Source organism: Rhinolophus sinicus, chromosome 4 (assembly GCF_057876585.1).
Source record: "Rhinolophus sinicus isolate RSI-liver-muscle chromosome 4, RSI-T2T, whole genome shotgun sequence".
NCBI classification, from domain to species: domain Eukaryota; kingdom Metazoa; phylum Chordata; class Mammalia; order Chiroptera; family Rhinolophidae; genus Rhinolophus; species Rhinolophus sinicus.
This window is the reverse complement of record NC_142504.1, coordinates 43569184-43597167: the sequence shown is the minus strand read 5'-3', so window position 1 is coordinate 43597167 and position 27984 is coordinate 43569184. Positions and strand designations below refer to the sequence as shown.

Sequence of the window (27984 nt, the reverse complement as noted above, 5' to 3'; positions counted from 1 at the left end):
TTTATACATTAGAATCAATGGAGGAGATGGAATTCGTTGGTGATAGATTAGGGAAATGGGAGAAAGCAAAGAGGGCAGAAATTGCTGAGACCAAATAAAAAGCCAGCCGTAGAGACACATACTTCTTTTACATTGGTGGGTTACATGATAGTTAACATTTACAGCACAGAGAGATGGTATGTGGGCAACAAGATAATAATGTGGTCTCCAGCTCTGGTGGTATCTGCGATTATGCCTTCCAGGGGTTTGGAGAAGATTACTCTGACACTTCAAAGTCATGTTATCTTAGATGCACAAAGACAATAGACAGTTTCAAAGTTAAAGATTGACCTTTGGTAAGGGAGATACAGGCCTAAGACGTGACTATCCAGCATGACCCACTTTTAGTGAGGAATTTTTCATTCAGACTCTATGTAGTTACTTTGGCCTCTGGGATTGTAAGCCCCATCATGTGGGCCTCCCTTGAGCTTGTCAGGTTTAGCAGGTGGCCCCTGCTTTGTCTGCAAAGCCAAATTGTATATGAACAACTTTTTCCATCACATGGATATTGGAACCATTCTAGAAGCCTAGTGGATATATTCTTCATCTGAAATATATTAGTTATTTAGATTACGTAATTCTTAATGTCCCTCTCAGATTTCAGAATCAGGGGATGTGAACATGGTTCCTGTTCTCTAACTATTTGTGACATTGAGAAAGTAACTTTTAATGTCATCTCTGCTTCTTAACTAAAATGAGGGTTGTACCAGATAATTTACAAAGACTTCCAATCTACGTTTACTTGATCATCTATTATCTGAATCTATGATTCTATTTCCTTTCTTCTGTATATATGATAACACTAAAGTTCCCCAATTATATTTAAAAATTATTGACAAAGATAATTTCAACAGGGGAATGTGTTTTAGACTTACAGGGGAGGTGATTGGGAGATGGTAAGCAGCCGGTATTTATATCTTGGTCAAATTCCCAACAAAGATGTAAATTTTTGTGTTGATTTTCTGATGTACAGAATTATAGCAAGTGTTTATAAAGAATTAGATAAAATTTTTAGACTAAACAGGAATCATCTCAGCAAAATGGTAGTTATAGAAATTTCTAGTACCCATCTCCTCTTGGAAACATCAATGTGAACAGCTGTCCATGCACAAAAATACTTTCACAAGAGTTAAGGATCCTAGGTGAGTGATTATAGTACCCGAGTGCAGCAAGCATTATATTTTTGTAGAGATGTTGAGATTATACAGTAGATGGCCTCGATTTTTTCAGTAAAGTAGAAAATAAAGCTGTATGCTGAGAAGACAGGATTCCAGGGAAGTTCTTAAGAAAATGAAGACGGTTCAGCAGAACCAAAAGTCAATGTAAGAGTCACAAGATGGGGGGAAGAAACTAAAGGACTGGTAAACAGTTATTGAGCCAGCTCAATACAAATGTAACCTTGTTTAAAAATGTATTTGGTATCACTTCATGAGGGGTTAAAATGTCTAACTGTTACGTTGCTTTGTATACCTGAAACTAATAAAAAAAATGTATTTGGACAATAAAAGACTGTTTTTGAAAAAGTTAAATAATATCTTAAAATTTATTGGGGAAAAAAAAGACATTTGCCGTATTTTCCCCTTCTCCCATTCCCATGTCTCTTTCCAGAAGAAAACACTGTGAACTATTTCTAGATAACATACTTATAGTGCTATTCCTTGACTTTGTAAAACTGTTTTATTTCACACATTAGCCTTTCATTTCCTCCTGTGGAAGAAAAGTATCTAGGTTTTATGGTACCAAATTCAATACCACTTTACCCCTTCACTCACCATCTCCACATACATATTTTCTTCTTTCAACCCGATCATCATAGCTCCATTTTTTATATTATTGACTGGTTACATTATCATTGTTATAAATGTACTGGAAAACAGAGCCAAGAAGTATGAGTGCTTTCTTTCTGGTACAATTTATTTTTTCCTGGTGGTGATAATTGCCTCCTTAAATCCTCTATCCTCCTGATCCAATACTAAATTGTTTGTTTCCTAGGTCTGTGACATGCCTGTTACTGTGAAACTTCCTTTCAACTTCTTCCTGGAAATTCCCTTTGTTTCATTGTCAGATCAGCTATTTCCTGGATCCTCTGTCTCCTGATATCTTGGTTTACTTCCTTGTTTTTGTGGAGATCATATCTGGGAGTTGCTCGAGCGTCCTAAGAAACAGTGAAATAGAAATAAACCTTGGGACCTATGTGTACTAAAATGTCTTTATCCTCATTCTTAAAATTTTGTTTGCATAGAGGATAACAAGTGAAAGTAATTTTCCCTGAGATTTCTGAAGAGATTGCTCATTTGACTTCTAAATTCGCAATGTTTCTATGAAAGTCTGTTGTCTTTCTTATTTGTATGTGACATTACTCCCAAGCACACCAGAGGCTTTGAAGATCTGTTTATCCTCGATACTCTTAAGGCAGTTGAAAACAGGCAGGTAGGCCTCTTTAATCCATTGGGCTGTGTCTGGGTGCCATCTTGCACTCTGGAGACATATCCTTCAGTTCTGAAAATATTAATGTATTCTATTCTTGTTTTCCCATTTTGTTTCTGGTTTTGTTTTCTCTGGAAATTCCATCACATGGATATTGGATCCATTCCAGTAGCCTAGTGTTGCTGTAATGGCTCCTTTGTACCCTAATGCTAACTCTAACTCTGATAGTCCAACTGCTTTGCTGACAGTGTTATTTCTACAATCATTGTTTAATTTTTTAAAATAATTTCATGGTTTTCTATGTCCCTACTTTCATGATGTAATATCTTCTCTTAGTTGTCTTAAGTAATTAATCACAAAAATATTTAGTGGTTTTCATTCTCTTTCCTTATATTCAACCTTATTATTTGCTTATTTGTTTGTAAAATGTGTCTTGCATGTCAGAGGTGTTCCTCAATGTCTGGTGATTGTCCATATCTACTTAAAATTGTGGCCGTTAAATATGATCTCATTTCAGCACTGCATTGTTTAATATGGGAGTCACTGGCCACAGGTATTGAGAACTTGAAATGGACATGGTCCACATTGAGATATGCTATAAAATAAAAAGCAGACTTCTGTGACTTTGTACCAAAAAACACAAAATATCTCATTAATAATTGTATATTGATTGCAATTATAGTATTTATGATACTGGACTAAATAACATATACTATTAAATTTAATGTCACTATTTATATTTTTAATGTGGCTACTGGACCTTCCAAAAGTATATATAAAATGAGGCTCATGTTATACCTCTGTTGGACAGTGCAGCTCTAGAATGATCGGATAAGATCCTGACAAATTTCATTGTTTTCCCTCACCATTCCACCTCTCTGAAAAAGTGGCATCAAGTCTTTTCTCTAACTCCAGTCAGTTCCCCCAGAAAGGAATCTGGTAATCTCTTACTTGCTAGAGTTCTGGAAGTGGCAGTAGAAAAGGAATCTGTATGAGCAGTTTCAGGTAAACTTATTTCATCATGGATCTATCTACCTCATGTCCCAGGCTATCTCCTATTTTTATGTGCAGAGTTGTCTGGCTCAGTGATTCCATAGAGGAAAACCCCACCTTTTGGCAAGTGAGAAAGGACAATGGGCAGGTGCTGCAGACTATATGAGGAGAAGATCTAAGGATTAGTATTTATAAAGATATTGTACAATTTAGACCCTGATTTCCATGGCACCCCTGCTGCTAGTCCATGGCCCTGAAATTATACAGCAGATTATTTTTGCTTTTTGTTGTCTTTCTGCTCTAGGCTTAGATGTTTAGAATCTGACACTTTAGGGACTGCTAAGCAATTATTTGAATTGCATTTGCTTTCTAAATATTGACTTGTTTTCTGCCCTCTCTCATTTAAATCTTTGGTGTGTTCATGGTTTTATAAATTCTGTCTCACTTCAGTGAGATTTCAGGTGCAAGTAAAAATGTATTTAATCTGCCACATTTAAGCAGAGGTCTTAGTCATGATTTTAAACCTTCAAATTATCTTGTCATTCTTTTCTTTAATGCTTTTGGCCAGATTATGCTCAGACATTTAAGTCTCCTATAACCTGGTCTAGAAAGATTTCCCTCTACCTGTAGATAGGACCTTCATGTCAAACCAGACTTAGGTTGGTCACATGCCTTTTTTCAACCATACCAATTACAGTGCTAAATGCTTCATGTAATTGCTTAATTTGTCAAGAATCCCACTTCCTTCTGCTTATTTATATTCCACTAATCTACGGAAGTTTAAGGATCTAAGAGTTCTGTGAACATATTCTTAGGATTTCAGTCCCCATTGATCTCTCTCTCTCAGCTAAACTTCTTTCATGTGTTTGTTTTCGACAGTTTGCAGTTTTTATAATATGATAAACTAACAGTGTGAGGTATTAATTCATATGGTTTTGTCCCTCCCACCGTTTTCATTCTCTTTTCTGACTGCAAGATATGAAGTTGCAAATTGAGGAAGGACTTTTAGTAGAGACAAGAAACAGACATTATGTCACTATCCAGGTTAAGATTTGAAAAGCAGTGACGACCAACCTGAAATAGTTGTTCTCAACATAATCCCAAAATAAATCAAAGGGCCATACACTTGGATAGAAGCGGGAACACAGGAGCTTAAATGCAAATAAATCCTAGAGAGCTACTGAATCGGCTGGCCTCAGACTCATTCCTGAAGGGAAACTTTCTCTACTTCCACCCTATGGGCAAGTATGAGGGTCTCATAGCAGAGGTGCTGCTCAGAGAGAACAAGCCCCAGAAAACACTGCTTCAATCATGGCAGCAGAGCAGTGGAGTATCATGGGCTGTGTGCGGTATGTAGGCAGCTATGTTTATAAGCAGATTCATGGAGCCCCTTGGACCCTCACACTGTGCTCAAAACACCAGACGGTTGTGATAATAAACTGAGAAAAAGGGAGGCATCATCTGGAAAGTGATCATGGCTAGGACTAGGGAAAGCCATAGTTACGAGTTTAGCAAGAGTTTGTTCTGTGATCTTATCTCCTCCTCTGAATGTAACACCTGCTCAGAAGAATATAATTGAGTTTTAACCTGAAATGACTGATAAATGTGAAAAATGGGACATTTCTTAAAAGTGACTATATAAAATATGCTGGATCAGAAACAATGGACGCTCGAGGTAAAAATAAAATTTAGAAAAACAAACTTTCATTTTTGCATTTCTGAGTTTGTGACTGTGAAACTCATTTTCAGTAATATTCAGCCATTCCCAAAGTTTTCAACTGTGATAGTTCCTTCTTGCCAAAATGACTGGACAATGCTTTCCAGGTTGTTCTAGATTAGTTAATTTTATATTTCACATGCCCTTTGTTGGCATAGACGATTCTGTTTGCTGGAGGGATGGAAACTTGGACTTGATTTGTATTTTGAACTTTCATTTGATTTTAAAGCCTTAACATGTACCATTTTCTCCCTTTAAAGAAATATCCACTTCTAGGTGATAAGAGATCCTAGAGCATTTCTATGGTCTTTATTTTCAGTTGATTATATATACATGCACACGCATATGCAATTTGAGCAAATAATTGTGTTATGAAGATAGTCTGACCCCCCAGTAGTTTTAAATGTCTGTTTTGGAGAAAAGCTAGCATTTTTGAAGCTTATATTTCTTAATATTTATTATTTGACAAATACATACATTTCCCCCCATATACTGAGCTACTTTTATTGGAGTATTCTGTTACTTGCAGACAAAAGCATTCCAATCGACTCACCCATAGCTCAGCACTCTTTGAGCAAGTTACTTAATCTCTCAGTCCTTATACCTCTTAGTGCTTTGCGACATTTGCCATTTGAAATATTGGGAAAACTATATTTCCCCAATATTTCAAATGGTTGTTTGAAATAACAACCACCTCAGATGGTTGTTATGAAGATTAAATAATTCACATAAAGTTCTTGAAATGATGTGTGTCCTGTAGTAAACACTCTCAGTGTTAATCATGCGTACGACACAATTTGAGTTTTTCAAAAGATGTGCTTGTGATAATGTTATCATTTCACAAATTAAGTACAAAGAGATATATTACATGGAATAAAAATGGTGATGCGACTATTTTAAAAGTCAGTCAACACACAACAAGCCTTCGTTTCCTGCCCTCCAATCAGATTCTGGAGATAATCTCAGTACATTTTAAAAATACTCACCAGAAATAGCTTTGATTGTACATAGCCTAAAGAAGGAAAGGCCATACGATACTGTTTTGGTAGTATTTATAATTAGATTTAAATAACTATTTGCCCAGTAGCCATTCTAGGAGGTTGCCCATATATCTGAACACTTATGTGCGGTTCAAATGTTGAAGTTCCCTGGAGTTCAGGAGAAGAGGAGTCCATTCCCTGCCCCCGGGAACTTTGGGAGTTACCTATTTGACAGAGAAGAGCAAGGATCTGTTCTTATTACCTAATCCAGTTGAGCAATAGGAAAAAGGGAGAGACTCCAGGACAAACTGCCCGACAGAGGCCAGTGGAAGGAAGACAACTGAGTCTGCTGTCCTCACGTTGTCTCTGCATCTGATAAGGTTAGTAGAGCCTGGAAATGAATATGACCAGAAATCATTATGCTTGGGTGCACCTGTAGAGTAGATTTTAAAATAAGTGATCAGTAGGACTATCTAAAGACTTTGAAAGTGAAAGAAAGAAAGGCGGTTAGAGGAAAATCAATACTTCCAAAAAGCCGACTCCCATGACACAGTGCTATGATATAGGTTATCCAGATTTTAAGAATATTTTATGGTGAAAAATAGAAGAACCAATAAATTTTTATATAAAAATATTTTTCATCTAGGCTTTCAGATGGAAATAAATTTCACCTTGCTTTTATTTTATTTAAATAAGAATGCATTACTTAAGTCTCTGTCTTATTGTGAATTTGTATTTGTACAACTTCAGGTTTCATATTTCCTTAGGCCTCAATATGAATGTTTGCTTTCTTTAACTCCTAACATTTCACAGTAAGATGATATGCTTTATGCATAGTAAGAGACATGCAAACCCACTAATATCTGCTTAAAATTTATATTACTTAATAAGCAAAGAACTCTGTAGCTGTCATAAATACTTACCTTTGGATATATTTAGTCTAACTAGTTTAGATTTAGAAATCATTAAAATACTTACAAAGTTATATATATACTTTTACTTTTAGTCTTCATGATTTTCAAATTGGTATGTTTTATAATAGTCAACATAAAACCTCATTTTCTAAGTTTAAATGAACCTTTCTTTATCTATAAAAATACCAAATAACAAAACAAAGATATTTATAAAACATATCCAGTATGTTTTTCTTTTTTTCAGCATTAAGTAAAATTTTGTGCTTTAAAGCCAAATTTTTAGTTCTTACTTGTGCTTCTTTTTATAAGCAAAGTTATAATTTTTGGCAGTTTAATGTGAATTGCCATTAAATTCTAAAATGAAACTGCATTGTCCCCCCTCGCCCCCCTCAACAGTGCCTGAACATAGCAGGCACTCAAATAATTTACAATGAATTCTCTCTAATCTTATTTATTTTGACATTGCTGCAACAACTTTTTGTTTTCTTCCTTGAAGTCACTAGTTTCTGGTAGAAATCGCTATATCTTTCTAAAGATGGAGAAATATCCTCTGCTTTTACCCCTTCTTTGTGTTGGCTAATACAAGGTGATTGATCTCGGACTTACGCTTGAGGAAGGAGCTGGACTATCGGTGTGTCCCTCTGTGAAGCTTGTCATCTCTCTTTCTAAAACCTCCCCCCTCTGTAGGTCCTTCACTGCACCATAAACCTTCCAATATAACACCTGTTGTCCTATTTTATAACAACTTTTCTATACGTCTGTCTAACCATCACACCATGAAGTTAGGTTTTTATTTATTGTATTTATTTTCATAATCTCTGGATCCAGAAATATTTGGTACCAAAGAAGAATAGTTTATTAAATAATTGTGTGAATAAATTTGTTGTTTTAACTATAATTTGTATATAAAAGTAATGGAAATAATTCTAAAACATCAAAATAGTATAGCAAATTGTTTCTGCTGAGAGGTTTACGTTGACCAAAGGTAAGGATTTAGATATGAGCAAGAAAATGCTTGTACTTAACCATGTATCCTTATGTCCTCTTACCATTATTTGATATTACTTATCTCCTGGATTCATAAACTCAAGGTCACCTATTTCATACTAACTCTGGAAATCTTATCATTTATCTAATTTTCCCTCTGTCAGTTATATCCTCCATAATAATGTGGTTGACAACACCTCACTCTAGAATTTTTTGCTGACTTAAATAATGACCCATGGTATTATGTTAAGAAATATTTGTCCTCTTCTTTCTCCTTTCCTAGAACTTTTCAAGTTGTTCCACATGACGAGGAAGTAATAGAATATATTAATAAAATAGAAATATTTTACTTTTATATGTAGTAATTTAAATAATTTACAACATCGGTAATATTTAAAATAAAATAAAATTTGAAAAGTCAAAAGAGCACTGGAACCAGATAGTTTTTAACAAATAACTTTAGTAACAGTATATGGAATCAAAAAGAGGTATAACTTATTCCAGTTATCTAGGAAATTAATATTAAACTGACTGTTATTGTTGAAGAGGAACAGAAGGTTAATGACTTACACAAAAAATTAAAACAGTGCTTCAGCAAATATTAGTCCTGAACCTGGGAAAAGATATGTGAAAAGAGGCAAAAAGTGGAGAAAATACAAATATAATGAGAAAAAGAAAGAAGTATTCTAGTTGAGGATTATTTGTTTCTGTTTTTTTAATAGCCATTAGAGCAATGTAGAACAAGAATTTCTAGCTCCCTGGATCTCTAAAGCCTCATCAGTTAAATGATCAGGACTTGCTGATTCCTAAGATTCCTTCAATTTCTGCAATATAAAGGTCATGAACAAGAGAGGAAAAAATGTATCATACATAAAAGTGGGTGAAAGGTCTTTGAACTAAGAGTCACAGCTATTTATATCTGAATAAATGTGGATGTCTTATGAGCCCAACTGACTTTCTGGTTTTCTACCTGGAATCTTTATGTGGAATTGTCCTGTGTGTGTGAGAGCTACGTCTCTAGTGTGTGAGCTCCTCAAAAGTAAATGTCGCTACACTGTCCAAGCCAATGCGGGCTCATACTGTTATTGGGTTATCTTAGTAAATATTGGTAGCCTTAGTAACTAACAATAGGCGAGTTACAGATCTTCTCCCCAGCATAGTTACAGTGAAAGCCCCCTCTGATTGGCATCTGACTGAAGCAGCTGAGTAGCAAACAGGACCCTAACCTGTTCCCTGAGTCCATGAAGTTTGGCTTCCTGTCCTTTTAGGTGTTTCAGTAGTTCTTGCCTGGAAGATTCATCAGAGGCACACAGAGAATGTGCTCACTGTAGAATTCAGCTAACCACACAGGCATTGCTGGGCAACCAGGAGGGCCCTGAAATCCAGAGCTACACGATGGGCCATTTCTGAACTAAGCCTTAGGCAACTGGGTTTGGTGGGTTTTTATAGCCTGATGTCAGGGTAAGGAGTTAGCCAGTTGTAGTTCTAGCCAATTCATAAATCTTTGCAAGCATTAATTTTACCAATGAAAACCTCATTGTTACATTTATTATGCAAATTTCTAGATTTTAGGAAATAAAGAGAACTAAATTATAGACTTTGATTACATTCTAAGTAAATAGCTCTCGAATGAGTGTTCACAACTAGGGTAGCTGCCCACTTTGAGAAGGTAGATTAAAAGTACTCAGTACTCATATATTTTATATGGAATTATTTGAAGTACATTTCAGAAAATGTCACAGTAGGGGTCATGCTTTCTTCCTCTTTGTGGTAGTTCTGAGAGCACAGTGACCACATACTCATAAGAAATCTTCATTAAATATGTGCGTGTATGAGGATGTATGTCATTAACATTCATCCCAAAGAATTACCGCCTTAAATGATATGGGGGAAAAAAAAAAAAAAATATATATATATATATATAATATATACACACACACACACATATATATATACGTGTGTGTGTATATATATATTTTTTGTCTGATTTAGCATATACTGTAATGGCTTGATTTGTTTTTAGTGTTGGCTTTATTTTTGTTTTAATGCTTTTTATTCTTATGAGTTGCATATATAATAGTACATCTACCAAATACTGCTATTTTCTCTTATATGGTAAAAGAATGCTGTAGCTATTGTAAATCTGAACTTGTTCATCTTGCAAGGCCCTGCCCAAAGTTGTTCTCATCTCCAGCTTTGCACAGAGAATATTCACTGATGCATTTTGTTCCTTATCCTAAACACGGGTGTGCATGCGGTTATGTGGTTCCTGCGAGGACTGTAAAGTCCTATAACTAAGACACAGGATGAAAAAGTCAAGGGAATTGCTATGAGAAAATAACTAGGGATATCCCTGGAGAGGGAGCTGCTTCTGTGTTCTTTTAAACGTCACAGAATAATTGTTTTTTTTTTTAAAGAAAGAACCAGAGTGAAGAACAGCTCACTTACAAGCTGGAGAGCTTGGCAAACACCGGCTGCAGGGTTTACTTTGGTTTAGAAATCCCACTGCCTCACTGGAGTGTCAATCAAAATTCCACAGCCATTCTTGGCTACTTGGAAGTGGGACTGACTGATGTACAACAGTGATTTGACCCAGCACTTGGGGCAAACAACCAGAGTCATCAGTATTAACCCCATTGTCTTCCAACCAGCATTTTGAAAGTGCGTTAACATTGGTGGCTTTACAGTTTTTCATCGGACTTCTAACTGGTAATTACACGTATGTAATCATTGTAAAGTTATCTGGCCTAGCAATGTAGGACTCAAGACCGATGCCTGCAATGCTAGAATCTTTTACTTTGATCTGATTTTTGCTTTGTTTCTGTTCAGTTTAAGCTGTACTTGCATTTTTCTCTTCTCTCAGGAAGTAGAGTATATGAGATATTATAGACATTCAGACACCCTGTCCTAAGCTTTTGGATAAAAACTTGTATCTAAAAGAAAGTGGAAGGAGTTGTTGGTCTGGTGTAATAACTTTATTATGATCTTATCAGTAATAACTACAATAGTGTTAAGAATACATTAACAAATACTTGAAATTATCTAAACTCATACATGCATTTATATACATTCAACAATAGAGGTAGGTGTATCTTAATAGAACTACATACTGAAAGTATAAATTCATGTGCAGTTATCTTTCATTCTTAAGAATGTATTTGCTCAGGAAGACTGCTAATTTGTAGATGGCCACTTTTTACCTGAAGATGCAATTATAGTAAATATCATTATGTAATTTTGGGGCTTTCTTATATTCAGATTGTAAAGCAGAGTGATTTTCTTCCCAATCTTGGAGAAAGAAGAGTCTACCTCGCCCACTTCTTACAGACAACAATAACCAGTAGCAGTCACAGGCAGTTTCTACTGCTGGCATTCCTGGAATGGCTCTAGTCAACAGGTCAACAGGTGGCTACTGTGACCTGTTTGAGAGGTTACTTTGCAACTTTATATTACCATCAGGTTAGAGAATTCCGTCATCATATTGTATAGCTACTTTGAGTTCCTGAATCTTTGGTGCAATAGCTAACAGGATATAGGAAGCAACATTAAAAAATTAACCATTAAGTGAAAGCCAGTTTTCAGTTTGCAAATCATTCCTTGGGTGGTTTTCTTGGTAAGAACTAGCTATATAAAATAACAGGAGCACAGAAAATCAGGGGCTAGAATTAGGTAAAATTTGACTGATTCCAGACACTCACTTTACTGGTCACATATGACTATTTCTAGTAATGACATTTTATTACTGGACTGTAATAAATTTTATTACTGCACTGTGATACAATATTCTGTAGGAATAAACACTATTTATATGCCTTAACTTTATTTCATTGTGATTATCTTACATAGTTGGAAACTGAGCCTTGTGAATTAAAAGAGTATATTGGAGGCAATGGTTTGCCTCCTTGGGTATTGTGTGAAGATAGGAAAACAAAGAAAAAAATGCTTTTAACACAGACAGAGGCACTTGGAAATGTTAACACAAACTTATTCAAGGAATACTTCATAACCTTGCTTACACTTCAGATCTATATAATTCTATTTAATATTTGGGTGGTTAATGTAGCTATTTAAGCCTCTAGATAAGTCATAATTAAATATTTCAATACCATATCACAAACAATTACTGATTTACAATTATACATTATCTAATTATAAATACTTAGAAAAAAATTGAAATGACATGCTGTGTAGTAATGCTACTAAACATATATATTTATATATTAAAGGCAAGGGCTTTATGAATGCCAAAATTATGTAAATGACTTTGTCTTTAGTGAGTTGGATTATGTGTCGCATCTTGTTTATTCATTCAACAAAAATTTGTCTGCCCAACACATAGTAGATACTGACCATTTCTGCACCTAATTCCATCCACTTAGCACTTTGAGTAGTCAATTATTTCCCCAGTACAAATATTATTTAACAAATTAAATGGGTATCAAAACAGGACATTTCATAGGGGTCACTGCTCTATTGGGTAATCAGTAAATCCTCCTTTGAGTTTAGTACCACAGATTTTCATATTTCTCACTTAAAGATGATGAAAGACCAGTGGACTCCTAAGTATCTGAAGTCTGTGGAGTCTTAGGTTGCTTAGAAACTCAGTTACTGTGACTTACTATGGCAACCCAATTTATGAGTGAATACAAAACTCACTTAGCTGGCATTGTGCCAGATCTCCATATTTTTCTGGTAAGAATAGTCAGACCAGCTTTTATATCATATTAGTATTTTTATTATTTACACAAACTAAATAATATTATAATTTACCAGATTTTGAAAATTGTAATTTATAGTTTATAATAGATAGCAACTACGTGACAATTAAGCTTAAATTCACAATGTTATTTTAGTTATTTCAAATTTATTATGTTTTCTGTTTACTATCCCATTGTCCAAACACACACACACACACACACACACACACACACACACACACACATATATATATGGAGATATAAATATATATACATATATATGTATATATATTGCATTAAATTAAAAGCATAAGAAACCAAGACTAGTATTATATATAAAATCTATGTGGTAATACAAAGGATCTGTAAATTTGACTTCTATAAATAGTTCTAAACAAATAATCCATCCATATATGTATATGTAGTACATTTTAATGATATTTTCATCCTATATTAACTCCTTATTCACATATAAATATATTTAAAGGTATTACCATATTATTTCTCCTTAAAATCTTATGCCTTAAGTAATATACATCTAATCTGATACACACATATATTAAAAATCAATTTATTTGAAAAACTCATGTTTACAATAACGGAAAAGACATAAGGGGGACCTACCCTCATCCTCAATTTGAGTATTTCCTCCCTAAAGTACATTTTCAACTAGTTACATATTCCTCTCTATATAAACTGTAATCTGTTTACCACTTCAGAGGTAGGCATTGTATTTCTCTTATCTCCCTACTGCTTCCCACTCTTGTGTATGTTGATCACAGTCAGGAGCAGAGGCAGAGCCAGCAGCCTCTCCTGAGACAGGAATGCGCCATGGTTCTGGTTACTGTCCTTTTCTCCTGGGTTTTGGCATTGATGCATTTTGTTTTGATATTAAGAGTGCATCATATTCAAGTGTCTCTTGGGAGAAATGAAGAATCAGTCTGACTGAGGTTTTCATGGCACAGGAATATATTTCGTGAGATTTTCCATTTTTCTTTATATTTCATTCATTTCTATGGAATTCTCCAATTTTACAATTTTTTTTAATCCTCTAATATGTCAATTCAACTGAGCAATGCCCATGTTAATGAGGGTGTGTCTCATCTCACAAATGGAAACAAGTACAAAGACAGACCCTAAACCGGTTCTCTTGAATTAACGGCCACCAGGACAGAAACGCCAGTTCCCAGAGTCCTTGTGTAAGATCACACTGGCTTCCTTAACAGAGGTACATGTTGTAGCCAGATAAAGGCCCACTGTTTGTTAACAAAATAAATGAGCAGTACGGAACAAATCCACTAAACAACCCAAAGGGATCAAATTATTAGCAAGGGAATCACACATTATTGTCTATAAAGAGAGTAGTAGATTGATGTAAAAAAATTAGACGGTAGAGTATAACATTCAAGATACTTGGAAAGAATTTTTAATAGGCAAAATAATTTTTTTGATGTATTTTATCTGGTAAACAGGATATATTTATTCCTGGCAAAGGACACATAAACACAATTGGTACATTAGATCATTTTAAATTTTTGGGAAAACTTATTTGCAGGAGTAGGTCATTCATCCTTGTATTGGATTTATTCAATAAATGTCAGTGGAATGAAAAGAGTCCTAAAGCCCTTTAAAAGAATATTTTCTAATGCAGAAGAATCAGATTACCTGTTTAATACCTTAAGATTTTTGCTTAAAGTAGACTACATCTGTTCTTTATTCCATTATGTTCCTGATGTCTACTAAACACTAAAAAAACAATGCACATCTAGAAAATAGCCAGTCTTTTAAACTTGGTAACAGATAACTTGGAAAAGTCAAGTTACTTCCTCCCCTAGCAAAGTATTTAACATATCCATGTCTCTTTTTTTTATGTGATCATACCTACCGTATAGATTCTTTAGCATCAATTCAATGAATATTTGGACTCCTATTATGTTTCAGCACTACTTTAAAATCTGGGATATGATAGTAAACAGTACCAATGCAATTCACAGTGAATACATTATAGGATATGTCATTGTAACTTACTCCTTTGCAACTGCTGAATGAACAAGTAAATGATGAAATGAGCTTTTATGTAACACTTTCCATGAGTAGGACTCTAAAGTATTCTGGAAATACATAGGTGAATAAAATATAGTCACATGGTATTTTTTATATGTGCTTAATATTCTATTAGTATCTCTGTTGTATATAGTGTAGAAAACCATATTGCAGGGATACGTTTTTTTTCTTTCCTTTTTTTAAAGAAGCCTACTGGTTATGTTTCATGATCACACTTAATGAGCTAGAACTTGGTTAGATGTTTGAGTTGTTTAAAATATATGTGATTTAAAATCCACATTTCCATAATCTCTCAGGGTAATAGTTTGGGTGCTTTCCACTTTAACTAAGTGGATCAATCCAGGATGTTTTGGGCCCACATAATTGAAAACTCCAGAGTTAGTACTCTTCAGGTACATTTGGACCAAACTGCTGGCACTTTCTTCTTAACTTTCTCTGCTCTTCCCTTTATTTGGGTGTTGGCTTTGACCCAGGTTGACGTTCCTTGTGGTTTTATGATGGCTCCCAGCAGCATGAGCACAAGTGTCCTTATGGGAATGGGGAAGAGATGATAATAGAAAGACTGATTCCCACCAATATTGAACAAAGAAGTATCACTTTTGTGAGTCCTCAGGGAACATGCATGTTCTTATAATATCATTCAATTAAATAAAGGAATACATTAGATAGAACGTTGGTATTTTTAAGAGGCAATAGCATATTGATGCCGCATTAATATATGTTTTATTAATCAAAATATGGAGGCAGCTTTTGAATCTTTCCTTCTGAACTCAATATTAAAGGGCATCGCTGAAAGTGATGCTTGGCTTCCGGAACACATATGGCTTCCGGAATACAAACTTCTCCTCTCTACACAGGGTGCACTAAGGATCTGAGGGTGTTAAATTCTTGAGTAAACATTACTATCTTTTTTCCCTCTGGGAAATTCTTAAGCATATTGAAGTATCTCATAAGGGTTATGATTTAGTCAACTGAAATGGCTGAATTTTGTCAGATTCATTCATTATTTTTCACCTTTAACTAAAAATTGAAGCCAATGCTCCCAAACACATCTTAACACACAATAATTGAAATTTTTCAAAACACAGACATTGCAGATTCTCAGTCTTAATTTTATTCACATAGGATTGGATGAAGAGTGTCTGAAAGTGACATATTCAAAGGTAGAATATTTTATCATAGAAAGAAGAGGTTTTCTAAGTAATTAATTTGTACCAAAACAAACTTAAAAGGAAAATCACTGCAATGTGTTTTCCCTAACCTAAATGACATGGCAGATAAGCCAGAGAAAATTTAGTAAATAGTACAAATTTAACTGAATCTTCATTTTTTGTTTCAGAGTTTAAAGAATTTAAATATTTTGTACTGCATAAATGGTATATATGAGGTTAAAAGAATAAGTGGCAGAGTAAGTTTAGTTTTGACTAAAATATTTTCGGTAACATCTGGAAATCCATGATTCTGTATTGAACTGCTATTGGAAGTTGGATGCCTTTAAAGACAGAATATATGTGTAAACATCCGGTGATAGTACGAGTATATCCATAAAGGAGTGAAGAACCAAAGGAACTCAAGATTTCTGCTGATTTAGGGATGGCTGTGCTGTTGTAAATGCAATTGAAGAAAGTTAATTTGGATGCAATTCCAAATTTACATACCTGAAGCCATATATTATTTTGAAAGAATATTAGAAAGATAAAAATGAGTTGTCAAATAAATGTCAACTATGACAGATAAATGTATGGTAACCAAGGGAGAACAGAAGGAAAAATGAAAACAAAGAAGCTTGTGAAAGAGAAAAAGTCTATACTGAAACTGATTATAAAAACAATATTTTGGGACATGCTTCTTTGTAACATGGGAAATGATTAATTGTTTTTAATTTTGAGTTGCATGAGATGATGTGGTTTCCATGTTTTTATGGACTTATTTCACCTCCAAATTTTATTCACTGTAGCCCTCCTTCCTGCAACCTACTGTGATTACCTAGTTTTCCCTGAGGAGTTGTAGAAAATGAGAGGAAAAACAGGCATAGCAACAATCTTGGATTGTCTCCAGAAAATGTTTTCAGTCCTTGGAATATATGGAGGATGCTGCTTCAAGCCTTGTACATGCAGCTTGGGAAAACAATGATAATCTGTGTATTCTCTCAGAACAGGAAAGAACTGTATTGTTAACACAAAGATTACTCAGACAACATAAGCATCTCAATTTACATTTGTATCTTTACCCATGAACTGGAGGCATTGTGGAGTAGGATAGTTTGCTTACCCAAATACCACCACTGAGAGACCTTGGGCTCCAAAAGCCAAGAAAACAGTTGTGTCCTAGCAGTCTCTCAGGATAGATGTACTACTAATCAAACAGTGCAAAACTAACAGGACTGACAGAGTCATTTAAGGGTGATATTCCGTACGTAGCAAGACCTACTTTTGTTTACTTAGGTCACAACTTCAAAATAAAGAGAAGAGTGACATTCAGGTGTCTGAAAGGGGATGCTCACAATAGACATGTTTTGATTCCTTGGTGCTTGTTGAAGATCAATGAGGATGACAGATATTCCCATATAGACAGGGTTGATGCTACCTAAATCTACCTAGCAGCGTTAGAAGGATGGATGATTTCTTTCTACTCAGCCACAAGGTAGATACCTTTATTAAGTCCATTGTCAATGCTCAATAATGTGAAGCAAACTTTAATGCTGCTACTAAAGTGTCAGGGCTAAAATGAAGTTTAATAGGTAAGTCAAACTTCTCTACTACTCAGAATTTAAGTGTGGAGATTCCAGAGCGGAGGCTTCACTCTGCCTCTGACAGGTGCTAATTTGTTTTATTCCAGCAGATAGCCAGCTATCACAGAGACACACTCAGGACAGTTGCAAGGTTTTGACATTTTATAATTATTCTGAATTTACATGATATCTCTCTTATGCATCATAGAGTAGTAGTCTGTCACCATTTGTTTGGTCTGGATTCGAATGTTTACATTTCTAGAATATACTCATGGAAATATGTAAAGAAAGCAATTTAAATGACCCATTACATTTCTAGGAAACCATTTGCTTCTGGAAGATATACCGTGTTTCCCCAAAAATAAGACCTGGCCAGACAATCAGCTCTAATGCATCTTTTGAAGCAAAAATTAATATAAGACCCAGTCTATAAGAAAAATAAGACCAGGTCTTATATTAATTTTTGCTCCATAAGATGCATTAGAGCTGATTGTCTGGCTAATTCTTATTTTCGGGGAAACACGGTATATATAATCTGTGTGTGTGTGTGTGTGTGTGTGTGTGTGTGTGTGTGTGTGTGTGTGTGTGAGATACCAAGTGGTGGGGTTTTTGTTTTGTTTTAACAAATAAACTATTCTATGAGGCTTTGTTCAAATTGAAAAATACATTTAGAATAAGATGTTCCTATTTTGAATCCTATAGACCGTTGGAAATCTTAAGAATATAGTTCAATTTCTTCCAAGGGTTTCTGAGAAGTAGCACTCTAAACTTACTGGTCTCTAAGACGGAAAACTCAGGCTTTTCCTAGAGCAAATCTTTCTTTAAAGCCCACTGAGGACCAACTTGGAAAATGATGGTTTGATTTTACTATAGGGTTTGTTAGACTGTTTTATATTTCTTTAAAACTTCTAACAGAATCTGCTGTGTCACCAAAACGCAGGGTTTATGCCAAATGGTTCTTTGAAGTGTCAGGTAGAAGGATCAAACTTACCCACTTCAAACAAACACAAAACAAACAGAAAAATAAGTAATTAGAAATGTATTATTTCCTTTGTGGTGAGTTTTAAAATAAATTACTGTTATATAATGTGCTTCTTAGAAACTACTTTTTATACAGCTTTAAAAAGGAATCCAATTAGGTATGCTTCCATGTCCCCAGAAAAGTGTGAATGTGTGTGAGTTGGTGTGTGTGTGTATGTGTTTAATTCTTTCAGGAATCTGATGCCCAAGTATTGAGTATCTTTAAAATTAAGGTAACAGATTGTCAGATGGCATAAATGTCAATATAATTTAATTTTTCAAAGACAGACTTGCCAGTGTGGTATGTTTCTTTATTTATTAAGTGGGCCAAAATCACTTTGTCTCATTATCCACATGATTTCTTTATGTAAATTTTCTGTTTTTATACATTCATCATGTTCTTCAACTTTCTAAATGTTGTTTAAACAGAGTAACACCTGATATTACTTCAGTATTTTAAAGTCCATCATTTTGATCAAGCCAAGAGCAAATGAGAATGTAAATTGATTTCTCTAACCCTTCTTAAAAGTATTTTATTTCATTTTTAAGACCCCACTGCAGGGAGTATCTCTAATCTAGATTACATTTCTCAACATTAAAATTTTTCGTACCCTCAGTTCTGTGAATTTTTTATATTTCTGCCCTGTGAAGTTTCAAATTAATTGATTGCAAAATTTTTTTCTCAACCTTTTTTTTATTTTATTTGGCATTCATTAAGTAAATGCTTGTTTTTGTATTGATTTTGTTTCCTACTATTTCACCACACTATGTTGTGAAGCTTAGTTATTCTTTTACCTGAATGTTTCTGTTTTCCCCCTAATAATTTTCCATCTACTGTATGAGTAAAAATTACCCTGGCAACTATGCTGATTATAATATTTCCTTACATTTCTTAGTATCATTTAAATGTTGACTTTTCCCCCTCTCCTTAGAAAGTAAAATGAGTGCTGCAAACTTTTCAAGTTAAGATTAGATCAGCCTACATTTTTAGATGGCCAATGAAATTTACATATTGATCTTACCCCACCCACATAAAAATTATTCACAGAGGTGCTCTCTCTTTAATCTCTCTTGTACACACATCTTCTACTGTAGCTTCTGTTAAACATATGGGTAAGTTTATTTTATACTTTTAATGAAGTATGTTTACTTTAATCCTGTGTTTTGATTCATTAGACCACATGGTTTAAGTATAAACTTTAATTACCCTGATATTCTTTATTTTATCTTTAATAATGTCTTTGAAATATTCTTTTAAAGGTGATATTAGAAACCTCCATTTTAGACTTTCAACCTTTCACTGGCATTACTTTATACCATTGTCTTGTGAATTTAACATTCTCTTTTTAAATTATGTTCAGATATATTTATTTTTATTTCTACATGTAAAGCCCCTCTTCATACAAAGTAGGTAGAACATGCCTTTGGTTTAATACATCTATAAATAAACAATACAGCAATTGAAAAAATAGATACATATTCATATATATGCACTCCCACATATATAATCATGGGGGTATCTACATGTGCCTAAATATGTCTGTCTGTATGTATAAATCTTCATGGTTAGTTATCCCCAAGAATTAAAGTGATAAAACAAATTTTACCTTATAGCGTTACACTGATAATTAATGTTTTGAGATGGTTTACAAGGTCTTTAGAATGGATTTTATTTGTTTTATTTAATCTCAAAATAATTCTGTCATTTGCCACTTACAGAGTATGTTCACTGTTCATTCCTTGTTTGTTGTGTTTAGATATGATTTTCCTCTCAATACAATATCCAGTTATTTAAAGCTGTTATTCAATTGGGATAAATGTGTTGAAAAGAATGTATAAAATTAGGTATTGATCAAGAACTCATCTTTTTTTATTTACTTTCAGAAAAATGTATAGGTTTTTCTGTCAGTCTACGTGGGTTTTAATCCTTGTTTTGGCATATTTAGCCGTGTGACCTCAGCTAGTTATCTAAAGAGCCCAGAAAGGGGGTATGAAAGGTCAATGGGCTAATACATGTGAACTACTTAGTTTGAGAACTAGCAGGTCACAAGCCCCCTTATGTGTCAACTCTGTTATTGTATCATCATCATAATTTATAAGTCTTTGCTTACCTACACAATCTAGAATTGCAATGCGTGTTTTACTAAACTTCTTCATTTGTGGAATTATAAAAACAGAAATTAATCATTTAAAAATCTTTACTTCATAGAACATGCATACAGCTTTACATTTTTAAATTTAAATCTCCCATCTGATTCGATCTTCAACTTGAGGGTGTAGACAGATTCCATAGTTACTCTCTTTGACAAGAAAGGAAATCAGGGATGTGATTACTGTGCGTTGCCCAGTTCACAAACCTATTTTTGTTAATAAAGCTGTGATAGCACTTGCGCCATGTGATCCCTCTCCTAGAATCCTTGTAATACATCTAGCATCTGCTTCTCAAATATGTTGCAATATTTATATTACTCAACGTACTTTACTCTTCCTCTTTTACTTCACAAGTGTTAAATTCCATGAATCAGCTTATCTAAAAGCACTGTTACAAAGATTTTTACGAACCATACAAATGCTAGAAAAAAATTTTGTTTAGTTTTATATTCTTGAAGTGGAGAAAGTTTCTCAAGGCATGACACAATACTTAAAAGAAAATTACTATGAAAGTTAATGGCATAAAAATTTAAAAATACAGTAAAATAAAGTTGAAAATAGTTAAAACATTTTTTTAAAATTGTCAAATGTCAGAAGACTGGCTATGTCCCTACTAATTAATAAGAAAAGGACAAACCCATAACAAAAAGATGAACAAGGACATTATCACAAATATTTTAAAATATAAATAGCTAATATACTTAAGAAAATAGGTTAAACTTCATTCAATTAAATAGTTACCAATAAAAAGGGTCTTGTTTACAAATTTAAAGTTCTGTATAAACCAACATCAGTGATGTACAGAGATAGGCATTCTCACACATTGTGTATGCGTATGAACAGATATTTGGTACAACTCTCTTACTAAAAAAAGTACACACTTTTGACCCAGAAATTACATTTTCTAGCGCCAGTAAACAAAACTATATGTACATAAGATAAGTTTTTAGCATGTTTTTTGTAAGATCAAGAATTAGAAACAACAAAAAATGTCCATTAAATAGGAGACTTGTCATTTAAAAGACAATACATCATTTATTATGAAATATTTTTTTTAATAATGGGAAAGAGTTAACTCTATCCATGATATGAGGGTACCTCCAAGGCACATAATATGCTGCAGAAAGTATGACTCAATATATGTATTATCCCAAATACATACATGTATGTATATAAGTTTAAAATTCATAAGATTCCTGGGGTGGAGAGAACATATCTACCATTGGTTACTTCTGATGAATAGCATCAGGGGTGAAAAGATACTTCTTATTTTATACCTTTCTATGATTTTCAACATTTCTTTTCCATATTACTTTAATAAATTTCGTAAAATAAAAATTCGTTTAATAAACAATAATCACCATAGCATTTATTTATTAAACCAATACTATATGTCAGGCTCTGCACAAAGTCCTTCATATCAGTACTCTCAATCTTTACAATAATTCTAAGATGAAGGTATTTTCACTATGACTAGGAGAGATAAATTAGTTCGCAAGAAGTCAGTAAACCTCAGGAAGTGGTGGATGCCAAATTCAAACTTAGATCCATTCACTTTTACATCAAAGGCTCTTCATCCCAATCAAACCATTGTATATTCGTGGTATGAATGAGCAGACTCATAACCTCAGATTTCTGGTCATTCTCACTCCCTTCAAAATACAATTTTTGTTATTATGATCATTGTGTGAGTTCAGTCGTTCCACCAACAATGAGCCTGGTCTATGTACTGGGGTTCAGCAGTGAACTAAACAGGTAAGTATCCTCTTCCTCGTGAAGCCAACGTTCCAGCAGATGCAGAGATAGGACAAGAAAATAAGTCAAGTGTATGTCTCAGGGTGCTATGTAATCTGCAGAAAACAAAGCAGAGAAGGGAGAACAAGGGTAGGCGCCCAATGGGAAGGGAAGCACATTTGAATACCAGGTAATCAGGCCCCAGATTTAGTTTTTATTATCACCTTATTTAGCTTCCTCTGTTTTTTTTTTGTGTGTTTTTTTTTTTGGTTGATAAATCAGAGTAAGTAGTTGTTTAACTCCTCATTCCCCAGTCATTGTAATAACAGGATTCACTATGTCTGTCTGATTCCAAACCCTATGTGGTTTTGCACAAAAGAAAAGAGTTCCCAAAGAACTTGCCTAAGCTGACTTCAGTATGTTGAAAATTTTATCCTTCATTCTACTTAATTTATCTAGTGCTATAGTAGATTTACATAAGCCAAGGACATATTTTCATATAAAACAAATCCTTTCAAAATATTGTGGGTATGTGATCTTTTAAAAATTAAAACCTCAATATTCTTTACTGTAAAATGGGTGCAGCACTTTTCTGCCTTGTTATTCAAGGTGTATATTTTGCTCAAAATCTATAAAGTTGCAGCTTTTACTCAGCTGTACGCTTTCTGATTCTTGTGTGCTAAGCCACTCAGGAGCTGTTGTCTTTGGGACTGAACACTTAACAGCTGCTTCTGGGAATGTAAATTTGATTCTTTGGATTGCTCATGGGAGTGGGTGACATTTACCTCTCCAGAGACAGAGAATTTCAATGGCATTAAGCTACTGATTAAATAGTGATCCAAGTAAGTTAAATATCAATTTAGGCATCTATTTTGCATGTATTTTTTTCTGAAATACATTTTTCTAATACTGTTCAGATTTTCATTATAATTTATCCTTTGAATATATTTAAAATATCCTCTTTAAAAAAGATCCTACCTGAACTTCTGTGTTGGTGAGCTATTTCTGAATTGTCATATTAAGGTGTGTGTCAAAGTGTGTGTGTGTGTGTGTGTGAATTATGGTTTAGAAGAAAATATATCAAAGCAAAGCAGTTTAAATACAATAAAATTGATATTCTTAATCAAAATATTTTTAAATTAGCTTTTATACTACCTGTTTACTATAACAACAAAGATAAAATGTCACCATTATAAGGAAATCATCTTATTAAGTTACCTGACATCTCTGTAAGTTATTTTTTTAAAATGAAAAACATAAATTATAATGAGATTGCGCAAGGCCACTTCTTCTTTATCCTAATTACGTGGTCTAAAGTTTGAAAAACACAAAACAAAACCCCAGTATACCTAAAGTATTATTACTTTTTAAATAAACGTGTCAGTGTAATACCCTGGTAAAAGAAAGCAGTGCTGAAAGAGAAAAAGAGTGCTTTGGAGTCCTTTCTCCAGTTGTATTGCACTGCTAACTAATGATAGGCTTCACGACATGCCCAGAAGGAATAGCAGAAACAAGCCAATGATAAGGACTGGCTAAATGTGATGTAATGAACTAAATATATATCTGCCTATTACTGTTGCGTTGCTGTATTTCAAGGTTGACTTGGAGGTATTTATTCAGATGGCCTAATAGGTGACAGTTTAACCTTCTGATTTTTATTTTGTTTGTAAGGTTGTGAGAATTTCTTTGTAAGACTGGATTCTTAATATTGAGGGTTTTTCTTTTCCCAAAGTACAAGGACTTCTAGTGATTAGATTTAAAAATAATGACTTTCTTTTAAAGTAACTTATGCATATACTTTTTAAATATATAATAAAAGGTTATACTAAATAATAATTCTATTTAAATAGTATTTTATAGTTGTATTTTGGCTGAAGAAATTTAAGAGAAACTTAATGTGTTTTGTTTTGTAGAGGGATTTTGCTGTCTTCATGAAACTTTTATAAACCAACAGAAAATGATAAACAGTTAAGAACTTCCAGTTAGAACAATAGGCTATTTCCCTTTTTTAAGTTTGTTTGTCATTGCTGCTGATTGACAGTCTCTCCAACTGTTTTCAAACTTATTAGACTCAACAAACTTCAGATTAAGGCTGTATAGAAAAGTGGGTTTTATTTAAACTTCATGAAATGAGTTTGGCAAGCTAAATCATGACAGGGAATTGAAACTCTGATTAATTTTGCCAGTTTATGATTTCCACAGAGAACTCTCCACAGATAGTTCATCATTTGGGGTAATGATTGTGAGGTTTAAAAAAGTATATTAGAGCCAGCTCAGTAAGTTAGTTCTTTTTGTCTCTCTGGCCTCTGACTTACTTGCCTGGGAAAATGGCCAAAAAACAAAACAAAAATGCTACTGAGTATCTCAGATATAGGTAATGGGTCCTCAGCAGTAGTGTGATGTGTGTGGGTTTCTTTATTATTTTAGTTTTTTCCAAATTCCTTTGGCAACAAACCACTCACTGGGATTTGACGTTGTGATCCTTTTTTTTTTTTTTTAAAGTGTACTTAAACTCACACACTTTATGTAATGAGGATTTCGGTGTAGGGCTTTTCTGCAGAATACCACTTGGTCCTACTAAGAATTGTCTATTCAATGTTGGAGCATTTGACTAAAAATCCTTCTTAGCCTTTTGAAGGTAAGTCATATGATTTTTTTTTTAAATAAAAAAAGATTTATATTTCACAAATGATAGGAGATGACATTACTATACAAACACTCTTAAGAAGTTATATAATAACAAAACAGTAACTGTTTTCTTAAAGTCACTAGGCTCTATTTAAAAATTAGATTTGTGTTATTTTCTGAGTTATCAATCTTCCTACATTTTATGCTTACAAATATTAAAACTTTGTCCAATGGACAATGACATTTAACTTCTTGATGTTTAAAATCTTATGATTTCTGTAAACATTTATTTGTTAATATTTAAAATGATTTACAATCCAATTTAATTATTGTAAAACTTTCATTGTATACTTAGGCTGTTTATACATAAGTTCTAATTTCAATTATGAATGAAAATCAATGCAGTAAGATTAACTATTGTGAATGACTTGCCACTCTTATGTCAATGTGCTCTCTAATATGCAATTAACTACTTATTACTTTACAGAGTCATTAGCTTATTTAATTTTCTATCTGAATTGCACAATTTTGGGTGAACTTGACTGTCTGCATGGTTAAATGCAATGTGTATTTTTGATATTTTCTTATTATTTTTTTTAAATGAACAAAGATATTGTAATTGCTACTGGGAATGGTAAATTACATTAATTCCAAATAATTATTCTAGATTTTATCACTGGCCTAAGTGCAAATTAATATACAATTTGATAGTAGAATTAAATAAACCAAAATTAATGTTTTGGGCTATATAAGAAGCTTAATACAAATACCCTGTTTCCCCCAAAATAAGACCTAGCCAGACAATCAGCTCTAATGCATCTTTTGGAGCAAAAATTAAGACATGTTAGAGCTGATTGTCCGGCTAGGTCTTATTTTGGGGAAAACACAGTATCAGCAAATTATCTTATTGAGTGATGATACCAAGTATGAATAAAGGATAAATCATTCTGAAAAAAAGTTAAGTTTCAATTTAATTACAGGAAATTAATTCATATATAACTATAAATGGCATAAATTCTCTAGATCAAATCTCAAATAGTTACTGGAATTATCAAGAGATATATTGAAAGATTTTTAAAAATGTTTGCATGTACTATTCAGTCCAAGCTCATGTTGTTTTAATAACAATGTCTTGTAACTCTAAAAGAAGCATTGTTTTTAATATTGGTTCACAAAATAACCAAAATGAAGTCTTAAAGAAGTTTTGTTATACAGAGAGTCCAATGGTCCATTCAATTTTATGAGAGAAAAAATATGAAGACTCTTTTTCATTTATAAGAATCATTATTAAACCAGAACAACAAATCAAATCAAATACATAGTCATCATATAATAGGTTAACCTGGGGGGGATATCATAATTAGAATTAGTAATGTGCTTAGACAAATTGTACTGAAAATTTTGGAATTTACCTTGGAAGTTGTAGTTGCTACCCTTATTTTTTATGAAAATGTTTGGCCATGTTTACTCAAGCACATTTGACTCAGGATATTTTGTTCCTGAGGAATTAATTCTGTAATTATTTTCTGACTTAATTGCAACATGTTTTAGTTCACTGTCCCAAGTCATAGCTAAAAGTTTCAGGTAGCATTGTTCTTAGTGACTACCTTTCCATTTGCATGACATTCTGAGTTTCTGTATGTAAAAAGAATAAATCATCTCAGATTATATTGTAATCTAAGTGTTTTGCAAATAATCATTCCTATTTGTATAAACTAGATACATTTATTATGTTTTTTTATAATAATACTTGGTCAATCTGAAATAACATTATGGTTCAAAATAGTTCATAATAATGTTTCAAAATAACAATAACATTTGCTATGAAAGGAATTTTTATACATTATCTAATTTAATTTTGACATTTGCAAACTTATTTAATGTCCGATATACCCATTTTAGAGAAAATTGAGTCACAGAGAAACTATAAAATTAAGACCCCAAATTGAACCTAAATTATTTGATTTGAAAGCCCAGAATCTTAACCATTGGAAATCATATAATATCTTATTGTTGATAGTAGAATTTGGGGTGGAAAAAGCATTCCTGTCTAAGGTTCAAAGATTAAAACTGGCTCCGGATAATCCTATTCAAAATTAAACATATATTACTCTAAATCATTTGAAACCTATAGTAATCCCTGTAATCAAGTACTCTAAAAAGTATTCCGAAAGATAGGATAGTTTCTACACGGATCCTTAATAAAATATCTGAAATCCAATCTACTTACGTAGTGTTTAAAATTTTTAAGGCTACCACTAAAACAACTTTTAAATTGTAATATTTTAAAAGTGTAATTTTGTGAAGTATATTTTTGTTTTATATTATAGGTATCTACATTTTTTTTCTATTATATGTATTTACCTCCATATATCTGATAGGATGGAAATGCACATATAAGTTAAAAGGACTGTGTTAACTTCAATAAGAAAAGATGTTGGAGATCTCCTAATCTACTTATTTAAAAAATGTTCTGCAGAGCCCTTGGGTTCTGTGGGGATGTCTCTGAGCCCAAGTGAAGTGTAACCAGAAGGAGAGAGGGTCACAGTTCCTGCCCACTTTTACCAGAATTGATTTCTTTTAACTGATCTTTACATATTGGGGTTATATGTAAAATTTAATTTGAAAGGATAAATCTAAACAGAAATGTATAAAGTATTTTTCTAAGGATGTTCTCTTTCCACATGAAGAAACATAACCAGATTTAAATGAGTGTTGTAAGTCAGTCATTTCAAGTCCATTTCAACAGGCTTGAATTCTAATCTGAATCTTACTTGTGTCTAAGCAATCATGCCTTTGTAAACACACCTAGAAGTGGTGTAGGGTGAGTGTGAAAAGGGATTTAATTAATTTTGCAAGCTAACTTTCATCATTTTATTCAACCTGTTGTTGAATTAATTCC

At 33.3% G+C, this 27984-nt stretch overlaps 1 protein-coding gene across 7 annotated transcripts in view; it reads left to right on the top strand.

The window, feature by feature from the left end:
• CD36 (CD36 molecule (CD36 blood group)) overlaps positions 1–27984 on the top strand; it is a 76392-nt gene that overhangs the window by 13470 nt on the left and 34938 nt on the right. The window contains exons 1-2 of one of the 7 annotated variants that reach the window (XM_019746889.3): positions 6180–6536; positions 10475–10766. The exons of 1 other annotated variant lie outside the window; for it this stretch is intronic. The gene's annotated coding sequence lies outside the window, so the exon portion shown is untranslated. Of the gene's footprint in view, positions 1–6179; positions 6537–10474; positions 10777–19405; positions 19683–24987; positions 25093–27984 lie in introns of those variants that run through there. 5 more of the 7 variants (XM_019746890.3, XM_074340659.1, XM_019746892.3 and 2 more) reach the window with 5 other exon arrangements.